This window comes from Natrix helvetica (assembly GCF_964273705.1).
Source record: "Natrix helvetica genome assembly, chromosome: Z".
Classification (NCBI taxonomy): domain Eukaryota; kingdom Metazoa; phylum Chordata; class Lepidosauria; order Squamata; family Natricidae; genus Natrix; species Natrix helvetica.
In genome coordinates this window covers 25,222,948-25,245,138 of record NC_138554.1, presented here as the reverse complement: position 1 = coordinate 25,245,138, position 22,191 = coordinate 25,222,948, and the positions used below count along the sequence as shown (strand labels likewise).

Genomic DNA, 22,191 nt, shown 5'->3' with positions numbered 1-22,191 from the left:
AGGAATGGGGTGAGGTCAACAGTAGACAGTTTAAGGTTAAGTTTATGGGGGGGGGGGTTTGAGGGATTTTGCTCAAGGAATGCCACTCACTGTCCTTCGTGCAATATGATGTTACAATGACTTGGTGCTGGCACCGATATAATCTGCAGCTTACATGAAGCCAGTGATTTTTTCTTGAAGGAATGTAGGAATCTTGAATGTAAGAAACTGGATTTGCAGCAACACGTGGAAGGCTGATCCAGGTAAAAAGATGGTGGGACACATTTTGTCACCTACGAATCAAAAGACAGTGACTTTAGGACCCGAAAAGTGAATGTCTGGGTAGCCAAATAATCTGATTTTTAGGATGTGTCATGGCAGCTAAATTCATGCAATGCATTTTTCTGGGGGGGAAAAATCAATGGCTGAATTTGTACAGTATATTAAGCTGAAACCAAGTGTTAATACTATAGTTAGTATGTATGTATGTATGTATGTATGTATGTATGTATGTATGTATGTATACACACACACACACACACACACACACACACACACACACACAGAGGGGTGGGCTGCTAAGGGATTGCCACCCCACCATGACCCTCCCAGGAGTCTCCACGGGGCCCATTTTGGATGCAAGGTAAGTGCAGGGCCTGTGTGGCAGCTTGGGGAGGGGAAAAACAGGTCTCCCGGAAGGCCTCCACAGCCTGGGGGAGGCAGTTTTTGCCCTCCCAGAGACTCCAGGAAAGTCTCTGGAGCAGTGGTGTGTCTCCATTTTTTTTTACTACCGGTTTGCTCATGTGCACGTGCAGAAGCATCTGGGAAGGTAGGAGCCCCCCCACCAGTTCTCCTGATCTGTGCTGAACTGGCAAATAACCACCTCTGCTCCAGAGCCTGGGGAAGGCAAAAACGACCCCCCCCCACCCGCCATGGTGCAGGAGGCTGACTAGGCCACGCTCACTATGGCCACACCTACCCAGCAACCAAGTAGACAACCCATTGCTGAAATTTTTGAAGCCCAACTGTGTGTGTGTGTGTGTGTGTGTGTGTACGCATATACATATACACACATATGCATAAACTGAGCTAATTGTGGGTTATTCTATAAATCTGGCCATAGAAATGAAAAGCCAGGGCTAATACTAACTAAATACTACTAAATACTAAGGAATGGAGAGCTGGATGTTATTATTGTGTAATGTGATTAGCATGATTTGGGTGAGTGTGTTACAAACCTAGTCACTAGAAATTGCCAACCATTTTTCTGTGTCTTATATTGTTTAGGCTAATTATACCACCAATGTGTTGTTTTATATTGTAATACTGATGGTGAGGGGATGGTGTTGGTGTACAATGTTTACTGATGAGTCTCAAGTGTTTCATTTGCTCCTCTTCCCCATTGAGCCAAGGTGGCACAGTGGTTAGAGTGCAGTACTGCAGGCTACTTCAGCTGATTGCTAGCTGCAGTTCGGAATTATAATCTCACCGGCTCAAGATTGACTCCTCTTTCTGAGGTGGGTAAAATGAGGACCCAGACTGTTGGGGACAATATGCTGACTCTGTAAACCATTTAGAGAAGGCTGTAAAAGTACTATGAAGTGGTATATAGGTCTAAGTGCTGTTGCTATTACTTGGGAAGGGGAATGTGAGTTTTTGGGGAGTTTGGCTAAACCAAATTTCCTTAAATGTGGGAAATCGGGGCTTATTCTAGTTAGCCAACAAAGGAGGACTTGAATCCTCATTTGACTTTGGTTATTAGACTACAGTTATCAATGTAAAGAAGCTGCACAGACAGAGAAGTTAAACAAAGCGAGGGTGTTCAAAACAGTTTGCATATTTGAATAAAACAAACAAAACTTCAAGGAGAGACTTACCACCAGCTTCATTTAACAAACTGTTTTGGAATGTGCTAATTATTCTGCTGGATAATGTCTAGACTCTCTATCTTGCAGATTGTAAGACTGTCCTTAGATGGAAGAGTTCTGGAGGAGCAAGAATTTTGCACAATATTTCTGCAACTGAGTTAAGGAGAAAAAATACTGCATAAAAATGACCCCCCCCCCCCTCTCCTGCTGGATAGCAATCAAGAGAACAGTCCACTAGGGCTAAGATCCACTATGTTTAGCAGGCAAAATGTTAGGAGTCTGATAGCACCTTTTCCAACTAACATATTTTATAAAAATGTATAATCTTTTATGAGTTGCAACTCACTTCATTAGTTACTCAGAGTGGCTAGACTGATGTGAAATTAACGATTGTTATGTTAAAAACCCAATAGGTTTGTTGAGACTTCATAAACCACCTGAGACTTTTTGATGTATGACCTCAGCAATGTCTTGCTCAATTAAGGTATTCCCACCCTCCTCCCCAAAATAATCACTCTCTGAGGTCTGCCCTAGAATGTTCTGGATGGTTAAAAGGAACAGCTGAGAAAAAGTAGAAAGTACAGCTGGTCCTCCACTTACAACAATTCATTTAGTAACCATTTGAAGTTACAACAATAAAAAAGTGACTTATGGCTTTTTTCACACTTATGACTGTTGAAGCATCTGCATGATAATGTGATCAAACTTCAGACGCTTGACAGCTGACTCATATTTGGGATGGTTGCAGTGGCCTGGGGTTGTGCGATCACCTTTTGTGACCTTCTGAAAAGCAAAGCCAGCAGGGAACTCAGATTCATTTGACAACCATGTTACTAACTTAATAACTGCAGTGATTCACTTAACAACAAGAAAGGCCATTAAATGGAGAAAACTCACTTAACAACTGTTTCACTTACAAACAGAAATTTTGGGCTCAATAGTGCTTGTAAGTCAAGAGCTATTTGTATATTCTTCCCCCACAAGAATTGTATAAGCCAGGGGTGTCCAAACTTGGGAACTTTAAGACTTGTGGACTTCAACTCCCAGAATTCCCCAGCCAGCCATGCTACAACCATGCTGGCTGGGGAATTCTGGGAGTTGAAGTCCACAAGTCTTAAAGTTCCCAATTTTGGACACCCCTGGTATAAGCCATGCAGAATCACTGAAAGTGAGTGGGTGGCCATATAAATTATCTAAATAAATAAATATATAAATAATCCTATTGTCTGCCAAAGTCAAGGGAACATTTAGGGTAAGGGTATTATATTGTTGGAGGAAAAATAAATTAAAATTCATACATAGAAATATAGCCAGGTCAGTGTTCTCATGTGTATCTTGTACAAATATAAGGGGAGAATTTGGAAAAATAAGAGAAAATCCCAGCTTTCATATGCTTTATAAAGAACCATGTTTGCAAAAGCAGAACTGGAGATTTAAAAAGAACAGGCATTTTTAAATTATCCAGTATTTTTTGTTTCTTTTCTGCCAGTGCAACAATTAGGAAGGGAGAAGATTGAAGAAAAGCTAATGACAACAAAGTTATGTCCTCTTCAGTTATGTGATGAGCTGAATGTCTCTGGGATAATACTCCCTAATTATGATTTAGAGCTTCAAGCTCACTGGGGAATTCTGGGAGTTGAAGTCCACCCATCTTAAAATCCCTAAGATAGATAAACATTATTAGGGTCACACAACTACCACCCCTACACAGAACAAGAACAGGGACAGGTTTTATAGTGCCTGAAGGACATATAGGCTTTTCTCCTTTTGGTCCAAATTATGGACCATACATGCTCTGGCAACATTTTTTAATCCCAGGCCCGTGAGTGAAAGAAGCTTGCTATTTTTAGTTAAATTGATGTTAAAGCAGGGGTGAAATTCAGCAGGTTCTGAAATTCAGCAGGTTCCAGTAGTGGAAATTTTGAGTAGTTCGGAGAACCGGTAAATACCACCTCTGCTTGGCCCCAGAATGTGGTGGGAATGGAGGTTTTGCAATATCCTTCCCCCAAGAGTGGGGGGGGGGGGGAATGGAGATTTTGCAGCATCCTTCCCCTGCCATGCCCACTAAGCCACGCCCACAGAACCGGTAATTTAAAAAAATTGCATTTCACCACTGTGTTAAAGCACTATTTTCTCCTTATTGTGACAGTCCAAGGGCAGCCTCAAAGAGTACAAAATTCTTTAAGCTTTGCCACCCATCATCTTGGGAGGGAAGTGGCGGTGGGTGGAAACAGATGCCGGAAAGCGGACAGCATTGGGAATAGCAAATTTGATGGCAGTCAACTCCTGGATGGTTGAAGAGCACTTTAATTCATTCATGGAGAAAGACCATAAATGTTTTTCTTCTAGTGAAGAAATATCCTATGTTAGTCACTAAGAAATGCTAACAGGGGTGATAGGGAGTGGCTAAGAAACTGAGGTAATATACAGTTTGGTCTAGTGTTTAAGGTTGCTGGCCTAGAAACCAGGAGACAGTGAATTCTAGTCCTGCCTTACACATGAAAGCCAGCTGGGTGACTTTGGGCCAATCACCAGAAGACTGTTAGTTCTAGTCCCGCCTTAAGTTTGAAAGCCAGTTAGGTAACTTTGGGCCAATCACCAGAAGACTGTTCTAGTCCCGCCTTAAGTTTGAAAGCCAGTTAGGTGACTTTGGGCCAGCCATTCTCTCTCAGCCCAACACATCTCACAGGATTATTGCTGTTGTGTAGAAAATAGGAGTAATATATATTTTCTCTGCCTTGAGCTATAGTTATATTATAGATTGGGTATTGAGAAGGCAGACACAGGCTTATAGTAACAACAGCTCTTTATTAACAGTAGAACAGTATATACAATCCAGCAACTGCTTGGTCTGACAGCAGCCCTTTTATAGGGAGCTGTCACACCTCTCAACCAATAGGATTGAACCTCTGTTCCCGCCAGAGGACCTTGGTGGAAACCATGGTAGTTAGAGTGAATATCTAACACCCCTCCCCTCTTAGTTGGGATGTTTCTATTGGTCACGTAATCACGCAGGTAGGCGGGTTTTTGTTTAGTCCTACCAGACCTGTGCAGTTCATTTGGAACCGGTTCTTTGGACAGCTTGGACGGACCTGTCTGCTCTCCAGCTCTGCTCTGTGGAACCTCCTGGAACTTTTCCCAGGCCGCAGCTGGAGCTTCTGGGATTTGCTCGTTTGAAGCTCGCTGTGGGCCTGCAACAAATTCAGATAAGTCCCCCAGTACCCTCGGGCTTGAGCTGGCTGTAGAAGGAGTGAGCGGTTGCTCCTTTTGGGTAGGGCTTTGGCTGATTTGTTCAGGAGTTGCGTCTGGTGTTCTAAGTGTGGAGTTGGAGAGGCGGCAACAGAGTTGGTCAATATGCCTCCTCCAGTTTCTATCATCCTCGAGCTCTAACAGATAAGAGCGAGGCCCGGTGATGCCTATCACCGTGGAAGGGATTCACAGAGTTCCCCCGGCGTGGTTGTGGGCGTATACTGAGTCCCCTATGCTAAAGTTCCGAATCTTGCTTGTGGAGTCAGGGGACGATGTGGAAGAATAGTTTGGGTGTAGCCGGTCTAAGTGGGACCTTAGCCGGCGTCCCATGAGAAGCTCGGAGGGGCTTCTCCCGGTAGTGGCACTTGGCGTGATGTGTTGGATTAACAAATAGTGATCAACCCGTGTTTGTCAATCCCCTGGGCCCATCCTAGCGAGGGCTTCTTTTGCAGATCGCACCATTCTCTCCGCCTGACCATTGGAAGACAGATGGAATGGCGCGACCAGGGCATGCCTGATTCCCTGACTTGCTAAGTAGGTCTCAAATTGTATGGCTATGAATTGGGGCCCATTGTCAGAGACCAAGATGTTGGGCAGGCCATGCGTGGAGAAAAGTCTCCGTAGCACCTTGATGACAGCTTCTGCCATGGTGGAGGTCATCAGGACTACCCCTAACCATTTCGAGTAAGCGTCCACATCTACGAGGAAAGTTTGGCCATGAACTGGGCCAGCAAAGTCAATGTGCACCCTAGACCAGGGTGCTTGAGGACGCTCCCACTCCTTAGTGGGCGCCTCTGGGGGAGCTGGTCTGGACTCCTGGCATGGTGTGCAGGTAGCCACCCATTCTTCCATCTCCCTGTCCATGTTAGGCCACCATACATAGCTCCTAGCCAAAGACTTCATCCTGAGAATGCCAGGATGCCCCACATGTAAAGCTTCCAATACTGCCCTGCGCAGTTTGCTTGGAATAACCACTCGGTCCCCCCACAGTAGACAGCCATTGATTACCGACAACTCATCACGTTTTGTAAAATACAATTTAAATCAGCCCCAACAGGCCCCTTGGACCACCCCTCCACACCCAGTTCAAAATTTGTTTGATGGTGGAGTCCTTTGCAAAATGACGGGCAACGTCATTGGACGAGACAGGTCCAGTGTCCAGGCAGTCAATGAGCAAGACTGGTGTCTTGGGAATGGGGTCGGCAAGAAGTTCTGGTAGGGGACAGCGGCTCAATGCATCTGGGTGTCCCAGAGTGGAGCTCCACCTGGTCATGCATGGTAATAACGATACCGGGGTAGGTCGGTCCCCAGCTAGTAGTCCCAGCAACGGCTTGTGGTCGGTCACAAGTTTGAAATCCCGGCCGTAAAGGTACTCATGGAACCTTTTGACTTCCGCCACTGCAGCCAGAGCCTCGTGGTCCATTTGGCTGTAATTTCTTTCCGCTGAAGACAAGGTTCTCGAGTAAAAAACAATAAGGGCTTCTGTGCCGTTGGGCATGCGGTGGCTGAGGACAGCACCAATGCCGAAAGGAGATGCATCACAGGTTAACACCAACGGCAGGGTCTGGCTGTACTGGACTAGAAGGGAGTCAGCTATCAGTAGTCTCTTGACCATGGCAAATGCGGTAGCCCCAGGACCACTTTGCATTCTTTGCCAGAAGACGGTGAAGTGGTTCAGTAACGGTCGCTTTCTGTTTAAGAAAGACGCTGTAGAAATTAAGGAGCCCGAGGAATGCCTGCAGCTCGGTTTGAGTGCGGGGTGTGGGGGCTTCCTGGATTGCTTTTATTTTTTGTGATGTCAGATGAATCCCAGAGCCATTGATCATGTACCCGAGGAATTCAACCCTTGGTACATTAATTTTGCATTTTTCTTTTTAAAGCTGGAGGCCCTTTTCTCTAATTTTGGCTAAAACCATTTGAACTCGTTTTAAAAGTTGCGCCTCGTTTGCAGCCGATACCAAGATGTCGTCAAAATAGGGGATGACTCCTGATATCCCCTGCAAAAGTCGTTCCATGATGCTTTGGAACAGTCCAGGGGCGATACTAACACCAAATTGTAGGTGGTGGCATTTGAATGCACCCAGCGAATGTAGTAGGTGCTGTACAATGGGTACAGAGTATGCGCTTTGTTGTAGCGCATTGTTAATTGTACATTTATAGTCCACACAGATGCGGAATGACCCGTCAGGCTTGAACGGGGTCACAATAGGGGTCTCCCAGCGAGCATGGTCGACTGGTTCTAGGATTCCCTGGCTCACGAGCTTGTCAATTTTCCTGTCAATTTTAGAGCGGAGAGCGAAAGGTACTCTCCTGGGTTTCAGTCTTATTGGCGCTATGTTGGGGTCCAAGCTAAAGAAGATTGGCGTCCCCACATACTTACCGAGACCGGTACCGAAGACATCCTCGAACTCCTTAAAGATGGCCTCGGCGCCGTCTTCCTTCACGGAGTTGATCCTGGTCACTTCCAACCCGAGGGCTTGGAACCAGTCAAGACCCAGGAGGATCTGCAGGTTGTTGCTGGCCATGGTCACGGGGCTTTGCACAGAACTCCTTGAATCGCACCTGGAAGGTGCCCTGGCCTACGATGGGGACCTGGTTCCCCTGGTAGTCTCGCAGGCTGATGTCAGGGGTGTGAAGGTGCTGCTTTTTCAAGCTCGGGATGGCTTGCTTCAGGGTCGACCATGACATGATCATTAATGACGATCCAGTGTCTATCTCGAGCTCACATGGAGCGTCCTCTATGAGGACAGTGATCTTCAGTTTTTTTGGCTGCCTGGTGCGGACTTGTCCTATCGCAGTGTGATAGGTAAACTTTGTTTCTCTCTCTGGGCACCCTTGTGGTTTCTGCCAGGCCCCTGGGGTGGGCCTCTGTTAGCGGCTCGGAGTATTTTTAGGCTGCCATGTGTTGGCAGGGAATTCGCTCCGGCACACTTTGGCAATGTGCCCCTTTCATTCGCAACGCTGACAGGTTGCGTCTCAGAAACAGCAAGTAGACCGGGCATGGTCTCCTCCACAGCTTGCGCAAGGCGGAGAACATGAGTTGAATTTTTGCGCCGGCTTCGTGCGGCTACTGCGCATGCGGTAGGTGTCATCTTCTTCACTGTCAGAGTGTTCGGGCTCTGCGGCCTCATGGTGGACGTGCATTTGTTTCTGCGTGGCTTGTGGCACGTTTTGCTGGCGCTGCAAGGTCTCCGTTGACTTGTATGCTGATTCGGATGCTTTGGCCTCATCAAGTGCGATCTGCGGAGACAGATTTGATCTGGCAAGCAATCTTCTCTGCAGATTAATGTTCCGCACACCGCAGATTATGTGGTCTAATATTAAGTCGTCCACGTCACGGAACTCGCAATAGGCTGCTGCCTTACAAAGCGCTGCCACGTACTCATTGATTGATTCGCCCTCTTTCTGGTTCCTAATATTGAATTTGTCGCAGCAAACATGCCTTGATGGTTTGGGCGAATAGTGGGTTTTCAAAGTCTGTTGTAATGCCGCCCAGGGAACCGCTTGGCTCCAACAGGTTCTTCGCTGTTTCAAAAGCCTCTCGGCCACGGTACCCCAGAAAGAGGTTCTTCTTTCGGCTTTCAGGGACGCCCGTAAGGTCTTTTGCCTTGAGGAAGCATTCAAATCGTAACATATACGATTCCCAGTGTTCGGCCACCGGGTCATACGGAGTTGGCGTGACATGCATGGCCATTTTCATACAGAGGGTGATTCGAGTTTGCCGCTCAAAATGGTCGCTCGATGCCGCGCCGATAGCTCCGGGCTGGATTTACTTGCTGGATTCGCTATTCTTTTTTGCCTATTTGCCTTCCAATCCCACCTTCGTCTCCAGAGTTAGATTGGGTATTGAGAAGGCAGGCACAGGCTTATAGTAACAACAGCTCTTTATTAACAGTAGAACAGTATGTACAATCCAGCAACCGCTTGGTCTGACAGCAGCCCTTTTATAGGGAGCTGTCAGACCTCTCAACCAATAGGATTGAACTTCTGTTCCTGCCGGAACAGAGGACCTTGGTGGAAACCATGGTAGTTAGAGTGAATATCTAACAATAAAAATAATAAAGATTATTTAAAATAGGTAAGTAAAATAGATAAGTAAAAAAGGACCGTGATTTAATTCTGTTGTCAGCTAGTTAAATTACATTAACAAACCTCTCCAGTTCTCCCTCCATAATATATGAGATGGTAAATGTGACTTTTTACCATTAAAAGTCATTATTGGGGTGGAGGAACATCTCCCTGTAGGCTGCCCTACCAAACTTCCCCATATAACCTGTGCGGTTTTAGGAAGCAGAAATTAAAAAAAATGAATGGGGAAGTAAGCTCAGTGGAGAATCCCTTGAATGCTCTCACCATTGTCCATCATGGTAATGGGGGAAAGGGCTGAAGCAGGATTCTTGGGGATTCCTCTGCCCCCTTACACATTTCTGTTGGAAAAGTCCGGTCCCAGAAAGCTGCCTCTTTGAACAATATGAATGCGTTTGCAGCAAGTTCTCTGGCATTTTCTACAGCCCCATGTACGCTTTCAAAATGATTCAAAGGGTGCTTTGGAGTCTGCATGAGCACCAGTGCCTCTTTGCTTTTCATTCAAGCAGCTGTGTTATTTCAGGATTTTATGGAAGCCTGAAAGAAGTTGATGCATTTACTTTAACGACTCCTTTAGGGAGCTACATGGTCAGCCTGGTTGGGAAAGATAGGTGTAGTTTGGCAGAGCAGGTGCTAAAACACCTGAGGGTCTTTTGCAAAAAAAAAATGCAGAAATAAAAGCTGAGCAAAATAAAACTATTCCTTTTTTAAAAATTGGGATTTCACCTATTATCACCAGATGGCAACCCCAATGCTTCCATTAACTTCTCAATTTTCGGTCATCGCTTAATGAAAAAGAAAGAACTTCCCCCATTAAAAGTCTGCTCTCTGATCCTAATTAGATCGGTACTTGAAATTGTAAAAGAGAAAAATTAATTAAAGATTCATCTAGTAATATTTTTTTTTCATTTTTAACTCAAATCTTGGTTCAAAATTTACAATGGCATGTTTTAATACATGAACTGAATTTTGATTTGTAATCAGTGGCTTACTCACTGTAAGCAGCTGATGCTTAAATCATGTTGCAAAATATGGGACATTGGAAATATTTTGATACTAACAACCTGCTTCCCAAATGTCCTGCCCTTTAGATGTATTACAATAGCTATGTTCAGAATCCCCATCCATTTTTATTTTATCTTTTAGTTATTTAGTTTTTTTAATTATCCGCATCCCGCCTTTATTATTTTTACAAATAACTCAAAGTGGCAAACATAGCCAACATGCCTACCTTGGTCCTATTTTCTCCACAACTCTATATAAAAAGGTAACGAGGACGTTTGCTTCATCTGCGAACCTGCATAACTATCGGGAGGAGCCAGGGGGAGGAGTCAAGCAGGCACTTAGTCTGTAATCTCTACGTGGACACAAGAGACCAAATGCTGAAATCTCCCCATCCTCCCAATGCCACTGAGCCTTATCTAGTTTGGCCCAGGTGCTAACTGCCAGTTTGAGAAGATTCCTGCGTTATAAAAAAGCTAATTGAACTCTTTGGGTGTAGATCTGATTGCCCGTGTACATCTGGTTGTTTATGCCTGACAAACAAGAAGTCCACTTCCCATTGTATTCTGACTGTGTAGGGCAGGATTGGAGATCTGAGATTCTGCGTCCATGGTGCCTCCCAGCTTTTTTGCAGCACTTGGAGGTTATCTGATCAACCCACATTGAACACTAGCTTTCTGCAGTGTTCTGAAGTTAAAAATAATAATACTGTAATCAACGACATAATTTGAAAAAGAATACAGAAAAATCAAACCAGTACTTGAAATTCCTCTCCAAAATTGATCAGTGAAATGAGGAAACAGTACCCTGGAGGGTCATGACCCCTCCTCTGCTTTGACTGTAATAATCTAAATTTAGTGCCTGCCCCTTGGCTATAAAAATGACCTTCCTGTGGCTTAGAGCATACAAGAAAATTGGGTCATTCTCCTTGGTGACCACCTCTTGATATTCTAGGTTGTCCTTCCTGCATAGAGAAGCCATTGGAGGAGAAATGCTACCTGCTCTAAATTGTTATCTAAGCCAAATGGCATCATCACACTGGGGAGATAGATTTACCTATTATTAAAGGGATTGTTGTTGTTAGTTGTGAAGTCATGTCTGATCCATGGACAACGTTCCTCCAGGCCTTCCTGTCTGTTGTGGTCCGCCGGTGGCCTGAGAAGCTGGCAGCAGAGTTGGACAGTGAAGGGGAGGAACATGGGTCAGTCCTGGAGTCTGGGGAAGGCTCAGATGAGGGCTCTGTGTTGGAGGCAGAGTGGGGCCCAGGGCCATCTGGCAGTTATTTGCTGCCTCCAGAGTCTGGCATCAGCGAGGCAGAAGAACAGCGGAAGCCTGTTCCCAGTGTGACATGTGCTGAGCTGCCGGAAGGCAAGAACAATTAAGAAAACAGGGTCAACTTGGGAGTAAGGCCTGGAGATGATTGGCCCCTCCCATAAGACATAAAAGAGGAGTGAACGGGATGTGAACTTTTGCAGGAAGCAATTAATACATCTGGTCGGTTCATGCTTTGAAAAGTTCTGTTTGACTCTGTGCTAAATTTGGCGTTGCTCTGCATTTGGCAATTAGGTCTCTGGCAGCATTTCAAGGGAGATAAGGTGGGCATTTATCAACACGCCCCTGAAAGACTGTGGCAACTCGAGCAGACATCTGTTGGAATCTTCACAGATTGTTTGTGAAGCCTTGTGGACTGGGAATGACCCTAGTTCACAGTCATATAAATAAAAGAGGGTTTTGGGCCCTAAGATTGGGATTTATGCTTTCTCAGGAAGCCTAGGTCAGAACATTGTCCTCTATCATCCTCTCGAGTTCATTTAAGCTCACGCCAACTGCTTCGGTGACTCCATCCAGCCACCTCATTCTCTTGTCTTCTTCTGCCCTCAGTCTTTCCCAGCATTAGGCTCTCCTCCAGTGAGTCCTTCCTTCTCATTAGGTGGCAGAAATATTTGAGCTTCATTTCAGGATCTGGCCTTCTAAAGAGCAGTCAGGGTTGATCTCCTCTAGGACTGACTGCTTTGATTGCCTTGCAGTCCAAGGGACTCGCAGGAGTCTTCTCCAGCACCAGAGTTCAAAGGCCTCCATTCTTTGGTGCTCAGCCTTTATAAAGCAGATACTTGCCCTTTATGGACTGAGCACCCTTTCCTCCTGCTCTGGAATAATTAGATGTTTGATAGGCATTGGGTACTATCTATATTAAGACCAAATGGGTCTACGTGCTTGAGTGGGTTGCCCTCTTCATTTTATGACCTACCGGCAGGACCTTTCAAAGACCCAGGATTGAAGATTCCTTTGAGGATGCCCACTGGGTTGCCCTCTTCATTTTACGACCTATGGGCAGAGTCCTTGGATGACCCAAGGCTGAAGCCTCTTTTGAGGGGAACCACAGGGTTGTGCTCTCCATTTTATGGCCTACAGGCAGAGCTGAAGCTGTCTTTGAGGCCGTCCACCCTTCTTTTTCTCAGAATGTTGTTTTGGTCAACACCTACCTCCACGAAGTCCTGAGCTTTTTTTTCTCATCTCCCACAGAAGATACCTGACTGGGGATTAAAAGATAAGAGGCACATTTTTTATGGCCTGATAAACAAACAGACTTGCAGCTTGATCATTTAAGTTGGTGAACTTCTAACAGGGTGAATATACTCAAGCTTCAGCCTGGAAAATGTTCTGTAGTAAGCCAGGTTAATTTTTAAGTATGACTATCTGTTTTTGCTTTGAGCATTTTTTTGTTTAGCTAGCCCAGTGGTTCTCAAATAGTGGGGCGCGCCCCCCAGGGGGGGCGCGAGGCTCCGTAAAGGGGGGCGCGAAGGCTTCCTTTCCATCTGGGTGCAACAGCGGCGGCAACAGCGCAGCGGCGGCGGCGGACTGGAGTTTCCCGCCAAGGTTGCCTGTCCGACCAGCCCCCGCTGGCTCCTGGCTGAGGGAGGAGCTGCCGCTCCGCCTTCTCCGAGCGGGATCCACGCCCTGCAACTGGCCGTGAGGGGAAGGTTTTGGCCAAAAAACGGGCCATTTTTGCCCATTTGTTGCCAGTAGAATGCTTCTGGGGGTGGGGGAGGTGAAAAATGGGGTGCACAGATGCCCCAGGAGGCACAAAAAATGGGCCCCTTTTCAACCCCCCCACCTTCAGAAGATGATAGAGAAAGAGAGAGCTAGTGAGAGGGAGGGAGGGAGAAGTGAGACAGAAAGAGATAGACAGAGAGAGAGACACACACACACACAGAGACAGAGAGAGACAGAAGGAGAAAGAGGGACAGAAAGAGAGAGAGAGGAGAGAGAGACAGAGAAAGACAGAGAGAGAGACAGAAAGAGAGAGTGAGACACAGAGAGACAGAGAGAGAGGAGACAAAGAGAGAGAGACAGAAAGAGACAGAGAGAGTGAGAGAGAGACAGAGAAAGACAGAGAGAGAGAAAGAGAGAGGGAGACAGAAAGACAGACAGAAATAGAAGGAGAGACAGAAAGAGAAAGGCAGAGAGAGAGAGAGAGAGGGAGAGAGATGAGGGAGAGAGAGAGACAGAGGGAGAGACCACTTGGACTGTCTTCGCATCTGGGATGCATGGGTCTTTCCCATTGAGACGAGCAGGTGTTGTTTCTAGAAATCACTGCATGCAGGAAATATATGTGTGTGTTTGTGTGTGTATGTTACGGTGAAAGACCGAAATTGGTGAATGTCGACATTCACCGGTGAATGTCGACATTCACCAATCTCGCTTGGTGAATGTCCGAAATATTTGCTAAATGCCCTTATTTCTGACTTACACCGGTGAATGTCGACATTCACCAAGTACGTTTCCCCCTCTCTTTGGGGAGGAGGAGAGCCAGAGGGTCGCCTCTCTTTGGGGAGGAAAGTACGTTTCCCCCTCTCTTTGGGGAGGAGGAGAGCCAGAGGATCGCCTCTCTTTGGGGAGGAGGAGAGCCAGAGGATCGCCTCTCTTTGGGGAGGAGGAGAGCCAGAGGATCGCCTCTCTTTGGGGAGGAAAGTACGTTTCCCCCTCTCTTTGGGGAGGAGGAGAGCCAGAGGATCGCCTCTCTTTGGGGAGGAAAGTACGTTTCCCCCTCTCTTTGGGGAGGAGGAGAGCCAGAGGATCGCCTCTCTTTGGGGAGGAAAGTACGTTTCCCCCTCTCTTTGGGGAGGAGGAGAGCCAGAGGATCGCCTCAAAGGATGTCCCAAAGAGAGGCAAAACGTACTTTCCTCCCCAAAGAGAGGCGATCCTCTGGCTCTCCTCCTCCCCAAAGAGAGGCGATCCTCTGGCTCTCCTCCTCCCCAAAGAGAGGGGGAAACGTACTTTCCTCCCCAAAGAGAGGCGATCCTCTGGCTCTCCTCCTCCCCAAAGAGAGGGGGAAACGTACTTTCCTCCCCAAAGAGAGGCGATCCTCTGGCTCTCCTCCTCCCCAAAGAGAGGGGGAAACGTACTTTCCTCCCCAAAGAGAGGCGATCCTCTGGCTCTCCTCCTCCCCAAAGAGGGGGGGAAACGTACTTTCCTCCCCAAAGAGAAGCGATCCTCTGGCTCTCCTCCTCCCCAAAGAGAGGCGATCCTCTGGCTCTCCTCCTCCCCAAAGAGAGGGAGAAACGTACTTTCCTCCCCAAAGAGAGGCGATCCTCTGGCTCTCCTCCTCCCCAAAGAGAGGGGGAAACGTACTTTCCTCCCCAAAGAGAGGCGATCCTCTGGCTCTCCTCCTCCCCAAAGAGAGGGGAAAACGTACTTTCCTCCCCAAAGAGAGGCGATCCTCTGGCTCTCCTCCTCCCCAAAGAGAGGCGATCCTCTGGCTCTCCTCCTCCCCAAAGAGAGGGGAAAACGTACTTGGTGAATGTCGACATTCACCGGTGTAAGTCAGAAATAAGGGCATTTAGCAAATATTTCGGACATTCACCAAGCGAGATTGGTGAATGTCGACATTCACCAGATTTCGGACTTTCACCGTAACATGTATACATGCACATACAAGTGTCATTTCTTCAGTGTTATCACAGAAGTGAGTACACCCCTTAACATTTTGTAAATATTTAAGTATACTTAAATATTTACAAAATGTTAAGGGGTGTACTCACTTCTGTGATACTCTATATATAAATATATGTATATATATGTTCTAGCTGTGCTCCTTTAAATCTTTTCTGCTACAGTTAATAAAGCTATTCTTTGTTGTAAATTGATCCACATTTTTCTTTTTTTATTCTCTTATATGTTAATAAGGATACAGTGTTATGCAGAGGTGTACTTATAACAATTTTATAGACAAATGATACTATTTACAGTCACGCGGGGGGGCGCGCGAAATGTTTTCTTCTTCCTAGGGGGGGCATGACAGAAAATAATTGAGAAGCACTGAGCTAGCCAGAATGGCACTAACTACTTGTACTAAGAGGGAGATAAGGACCAATTTAGGAAATAATTCCAAAAATGGTTTGCTTTCTTTTTTAAAAAAAACGACTGAAAGAGAGGTGGAGTACTTTAGCCTCGCCCAAATTGCTGAAGGGCATATTAAGATGACCCTAACAAAGCAGGACTGTCAAAGCCTGCAAACAGGATATGGATTTCCCCTAGAGCAGTTGAAAGCAAAGTGTAAAAATAAAGGCAAACTATGTGGGCTTTTGAGCTGTTTTTCTATTCCTTAACCTGCTTCCATTCCTTCCAATTCAATCCTTTTCGTGAAGATTGCGAACAAACCTAAGCAGCCTACTGATTTATTTATACCCAGCCTTTCTTACTTTTGTCAATAACTCAATGTGGTGAATATACCTCATATAGCTTTTTTCTCTTGTTTTGAACACACACACACACACACACACACAAAACTCCTGCGAAATGGGTTCAGCTGAGAGAGAGAGACCTAAAGTCACCCAGTTGGTTTTCACGTCTAAGGTAGGACTAGAACTCACCATTGCCTGGTGCATAAACCATGTGACAAAACTGGTTCCTTTATTTTTTATAATCCTATACTTCAAAGTACTGGAAAGAAACCTGGATCTGTCCTGTTATTGGGACTTTGCACATTACACTCTTTTAGGTTTTGCTTGAAAACGACTGAAAATGTAACCACAAAGTTATTGTAAAGATAACTGAGCCTTCTTCCAACTTATGAACTCGAGATTTGACTACAATGTCCCTCATCCAAAGCCAACAAAGGCTAAAGATGAATTTTGTAAATGCTGCTAAAATGCGAAAACAGCACAAGATTGTTAACTGGCATATATAGGAATTTATCTATTTTGTTCAAAGCTTTAATACTGTGAATTGTATCCATTATTCAATATTTAATAATCTATAGTTGCTAAATACATATATCAAACAAAGCAAAAACTAAGCAAACTACATTATGGCAACATATATTAAATCAGTTGTTTCTGATTTTCTCATTTGGATTCAGTTAAAACCCAAGCAGGTTTTGTGAGAGGCAAGTGTTTGGGCCTGTTTAGTAACATACCCAATTCCTGCAATGTTTTACCATTATGGGGCAGCAAAGCCCAAGACAAATGTTGCATCGGCAATAAATATTTATTGAACCGACATTACAAATCGTAAAAGTATTTTACCAGGCTTCAAGTACCTGAAAGGAAAATCAAGTGGTTCCTGAAACACAGGAAGAACTGATGGCATTTGAACCCCATCATTTCTACTGTCACATCACAACATTACAAAATGTGTACATTTCAAATGTTTATTTCTTTTTTGTAAACGAAAGTAAAATTACTTCAAAGATTGTTGCTTATTAGAGGGCAAAAATATATCAGTTTAATGAATAACCTTAATAGATCACATTAGAGAATTTCCTGAATTTTTTTTGTAGATCCTGTAGCTACATATAGCTTTAATTGAGCACATGTTCAATTAAAAATGCACATATATGCCATTACGTTCAATAAAGTTTGTTCCCAGTAGAGTGCACTCAGAAAGTCTGCATATAGCACTATGAGCCATCACAACCCAGCTCCACATGCTTCCCAAGGACACTACTTTACTGTATTTGTGGTTGATGTTATTAACTGAAAGAAACACATTTTTTGAGAAACATTTACCCTCCTGTTCCTGGGGCTCTGGGAAAAGGAAAGGCTGCCTCTGCCAAGGTCTTCTTGAGTGAGGGCCAGCTTGGCTGCACAAAGGATCCCCACCAGCATAAGTGCCTAGCTGCCCCACCGGAAAGCTTTTAAACCTTTCAAATCAGGGTCTCTCTCTGCCCTCCCCACGGCATCTCTCATTGGTTCGCTGCCAAGAGGAATGGTCCTCACCAGCCTTTCCGTCATTGGCCACTAGATGGCGCGTGGAGGTGGCAAATGGCTCAGAGAATTTGCTTTGTGGGTTTGCTTTGAGGCTTCTGTTTGGAAAAGCAAGAAAGTCTAGTTTGAATGGCAGCAGAATTTGGCTTCTCTTAAAGACCAGAAGGGTCCTGCATGCTGTACACACTTTATTTTCAAATAGCAACCTTTTAAAAAATATATTATTTCTTATTCATAGAGTAAGAGACAAATCAAAAGAAAAACATTGTAAGAAATGCAAGAAATGCATTTGTCCTTTGCCCCAGGGAGCAAAGCTTCTGTAATTGTACAACATTTCCATTGTGGCTCTTGGCTCTGTTCCGTTTCACCAATGCTTCTTTGCAGTGACTCACCTCCTCAATCTGAGTCTCTTCAAAATTAGTTGGACTATATTCTCTATAAACTCTGGTTTTATTCTCAGGTTTTGGATTAGGGTAGATGGAGCCTCTCACTGTTTTTGTACATGTATAATTTTTGTTTTGCATTGTGCTTTTATTGTTCAATGTATTGTGACCTCCCAAAGTTAGTTGGGAATTGGGTGGCGCCTAAACTTGCTAGGAATGAAAGCAATTGTAGAGTTGTAAGCACATCTGGAGATTGTGTTTCTTTCTCTCTCATACACACACTTCAAACACAGGCAAATAATTGCCTTTTGTTCTAAGCTAGAAGGCCAGGGAACTCCAGTGGCTTCTCTCATTCCAGTCATTCCAGCAACATCATCCATTTCATTACCCCTCAGGAACAAAAACAAATTCTTTTGTCAAATCTCCTCCCTTTATCATAAAACAGGTCTCAGCCTACAGTAAAACTGACAGCAGTATATCATTGCACTTTCCTTACTCCCAAATATCTGCGGTGCTGCTTAAGTCTATAGGAAATTTTTCAGAGGGAAAAAGTCCATTTGGCGGACATCATAAAGAGAGCTGGGATTGAGGTGAGGTATAACTCTGAGGTAAATTGGTTTCACCAGCTTTGTGTAGAAAAAAACCCGTACTTGTCAAAGAAAAGAGGCACTACATCTGAATGACAGGCAATCAGAAACTTGTCTTTCAACTGCAGGGTTTTGACTGGCATTCCAAAAATATTCCACAAACAGATGGGAAGCTTGTGGGTGTAAACAAACAAAATCATTTGTTTATATATTTAAAATAAAATAAAAACAGTATATTGTGGAGAAGAGGAAGGTGTGAACAGAATTCCTAAGCACATTTCTCATTATTGCATACATTCAAAGGGGGAAATGTTTTGTGTTTTGTTATTTGATAGGTCTGTCAATCCCTGAATCTGTGTCAAACTTTCACCACTTTCTTTTACAATGTTTAAACCTATAGGAAGTTATCACCCAGCCCTCTCCCAGAAAAATGAAATATCCTAGGAAATATTGAAAAGGCAGAATATTTCCCTGGATGTGAAAAGGGAGAAACATTTTAAAGACAGAATAGCTCCCTGTAGCTTCCTGCCTAAAAATATGTTTGTCCATTCCTTGTACAGGGAAATATAGTATTCTGCCTTTTCAATATTTCCCAGGATATTTTATTTTTCTAGGGGTGGGGTAGGTTTTAACTTCCTACAGTCCCCACCTAGTTGGCATAGAATAGGATTCTATGTTTCATGAGATATGTGGAGGGAGATTTAATATGTATATGCATAAAGATTATATATGTACATATATAAAGAGATCATGTAGTTTTGCTCCCTACCCACTTACAGGAATCTACTGCTACAGCATTTCCAAAGATAACCATCCAATCTTTGTTTAAACAGAGGTGTCCAATCTTGGCAACTTTTGAGACCTGTGGACTTAAAACTTCCAGAATTCCCCAGCCAGCCTTGTCCACAGGTCTCAAAGTTGCCAAGGTTGAATCCCCATTGGGTTTAAACACCCCCAGCAAAAGAAACCCTAACACTCCCAAGACTTCCTGTTCCACTGTAGAATGGCTCTTTAAAGCTAGCATTATTTTTCTGACATTCCATTTAAAATTTCTTTTTGTACTATCATTCAACTCGGTGTTTCTTAACCTCAACAAATTTAAAGATAGTATGATTGTAAGGTGCTCAGAGTTACCCTGAGGTAAGATGGGCGACTAATAGATTTGATAAATAAACATTTTATATTTTATAGATAGACTTCAGTTCCCAGAATTCCCCACCCAGCTTGGGGATTTCTGGGATCTGAAGGCCATACATTTTGAAGTTGCTGTGTGAGAAATATTGATCTAAGTCCATTGTTTCTTGACCTGCAACAACTATGAAGAATTTTGCTTCACAGGGACCATGGCTGTCATCTCCATTTTTAAAAATGTTTCCGTCCCCCACCTCAAGACCCTGCTGCCTCACATTCAACCTGACACTTTTTAAGATGCTTGAAGGCAGCTGTCACCTCTTCCCACAGTTTCTGCTTCTCCATGCTAAGTGGATGATAAGGCTGCTTATCATCTTGTTTACTGAACAGGCTCCAGGCTCCTAGAATTATTACAGAATCATAAGGTTGGAAGGAACCTTCAAGGTCTTTGAGTTCAACCCCTAATTGTTGGCCAATGTCCTTCCTAAGATAGGGTCACCACAATTGGATCCAATATTTTAATTATATATGAGAAGAGTGTCTAGAATTGGGGGCCGAATGTATGAAAGCATCCATCTCCTGGCCCTATTGGCATTATGGACTGAGCTATTGGCTATTATGAATTTTAATTTTTCTATTTAATTTTTGTTATAATTATTGTTATTTTATTTGTTGTTTTTCATTGCCCAAAGTCTCTTCTTAAGATAGGTAGCTTTAACAATGATTAAATAAATGCCTCTTTAATTTGACATAAATTGGTAGTTGTGGACTGTATTTTCCTTCCTTCCTTCCTTCCTTTTTTTTTTTTTTTTTGCAGCTATGGCTTATGCCAGGGGTGTCCAAACTTGGGAACTTTAAGACTTGTGGACTTCAACTCCCAGAATTCCCCAGCCAGCTGGCGTGGGAATTCTGGGAGTTGAAGTCCACAAGTCTTAAAGTTCCCAAGTTTGGACACCCCTGGCTTATGCTGATACACCCAGATCCATTTCCCAAGTGCTCGTATCTCATAGTCTTCTTCCTCCTATCCTCGCGTCTTTAATTTATTTTAGTTACCAAATGAAGAACTTCACATTTGTTCTTATTGACATTCTTATTGAAATTCATCCTGGCACTTTTTGCCTGTTGTTCTAACTTGTTCTAAGTCCTTCTGCATCTGGATATTTTGTTTTTAACATGTTTGATCTATTTTTGAGCTGCCTACAGATTGGGTAAATCGTATTTTATATCATTTGAATCATTTGTAAATATGGTGAAATATGGCAATTTAGAACAGATGTGTCACACAGCCTCTGAGCCAGATACAGTTCGCAATGGGCCACAGAACTGTCCCGGAGACAGCAAAGGATCGCCTCCCTGCTGCCTTGGCTCCAGCAGGCTGCTACAATCAGGCCATGCCCCACATGTCCCCCCCCCCCAGGGCAAACAAACTTGATGTGGCCTAAGACGCGATCCAACTTGACACCCCTAGTTTAGAATAACAGAAGTGGAAGGAACCTTGAAAGTCTTATAGTCCCCTTGCTAAGGCAGGAAACCTTATAAAAAGGTGATTCCTGTTTTTCTATTTGCATTTTTTACCTGCTTTTGAACTTCTAGGTTGGCAGAAGCTGGGACAAGTTAAGCTCATGTCACAGCCACTGAGCCACCACGTCCCACCAATTACTATACCTATCAGATAAACGCTGTTCCAAACCAAACGACTTATATTGTAGCGACATCATTGCAAGTCTATGTAGTTTTCTTGCAAACAGTACGTGGGTGGTTTATTTTCTTCTCTTTTCTTCTCCCAATTCTAGCAAGTAAGTTCCTGGTGGTCTTCTATCCGCCATCATTTACCGTAACTTTTCTGCAAGATTGATTGATTACTATTTAGGCAGGACCTTAATTAAATATCTCCCCCTAAACTTATACCAGTGAAATGAGTATATTTTAGATTGAATTAAAACTGGATTTCGAAAAGGTTACGGTTGGAAAGGGTGAGACTTCCGCCCACTTTCAGTACTTCAAAAAAGTTTGAAGTAATCTAATGGACAAATCTAAGCTTTCTGTTTTAGTGGCTTCCTCTTCATAACAGGCGTGGCTTTGTAAGCCGAAACAAATCGTATGGATGCTCAGTGACAGACAGCTGGGTTGACCAGTAAAGTTGCTTAATAGTAAGGCACTTGGATAGATCTGTCGAACCAATAGAGAATGGCGGCAGTATGGCGGGAGATTTCAAATGACGGGATCTACAGAAAGGGCAGGGAGTCTCGGTCGGTGGATCTCCCACCTTCAAAACTATTACTATGTCAGGCTTAGGAGAACGCGTCTCTTTGATCAACAAGAGTGGGGGAACGCCCACAGGAACTGAAGAAAGAGGATGATTTGTCCATGTTCATTGAACTACCCAATGAACTCTGGGGGGCGTATCTTACTCCTTGATAAGCATTGCGTTTGACCAATGAAGATAAGCACGGGGGAGGGCTGTGCAGTCTTTGTAAGAGACGTTGGTTACATTTATTTGACATTCAATTATCCAATAGGGAAACATTGCTCTAGCCTAATATGCACAATAAGCATGCTTAGGCAGGATGCTGTTCCGAATAAGGCGCAACAGGAGAAAGAACGGCGTAAAGCAATTTGATAGGCAGCATATTTGCCCAATCGGACGCATAGGCTGGGGGCCGCGTCCTCATTCGACTTCGGAAGGCGGGTTCTAAAT

The 22,191-nt window shown here is 44.3% G+C and overlaps 1 long non-coding RNA gene across 1 annotated transcript; it reads right to left on the bottom strand.

Moving 5' to 3' along the window:
• Positions 1-96: 96 nt before the first annotated feature.
• Positions 97-17,283, bottom strand: LOC309381902. The gene is made up of 3 exons (XR_014173590.1): positions 17,195-17,283; positions 1,857-1,964; positions 97-272 (listed from the first exon to the last, which is right to left on the bottom strand). It is a non-coding gene; the product is annotated as an uncharacterized lncRNA (long non-coding RNA).
• Positions 17,284-22,191: the final 4,908 nt, after the last annotated feature.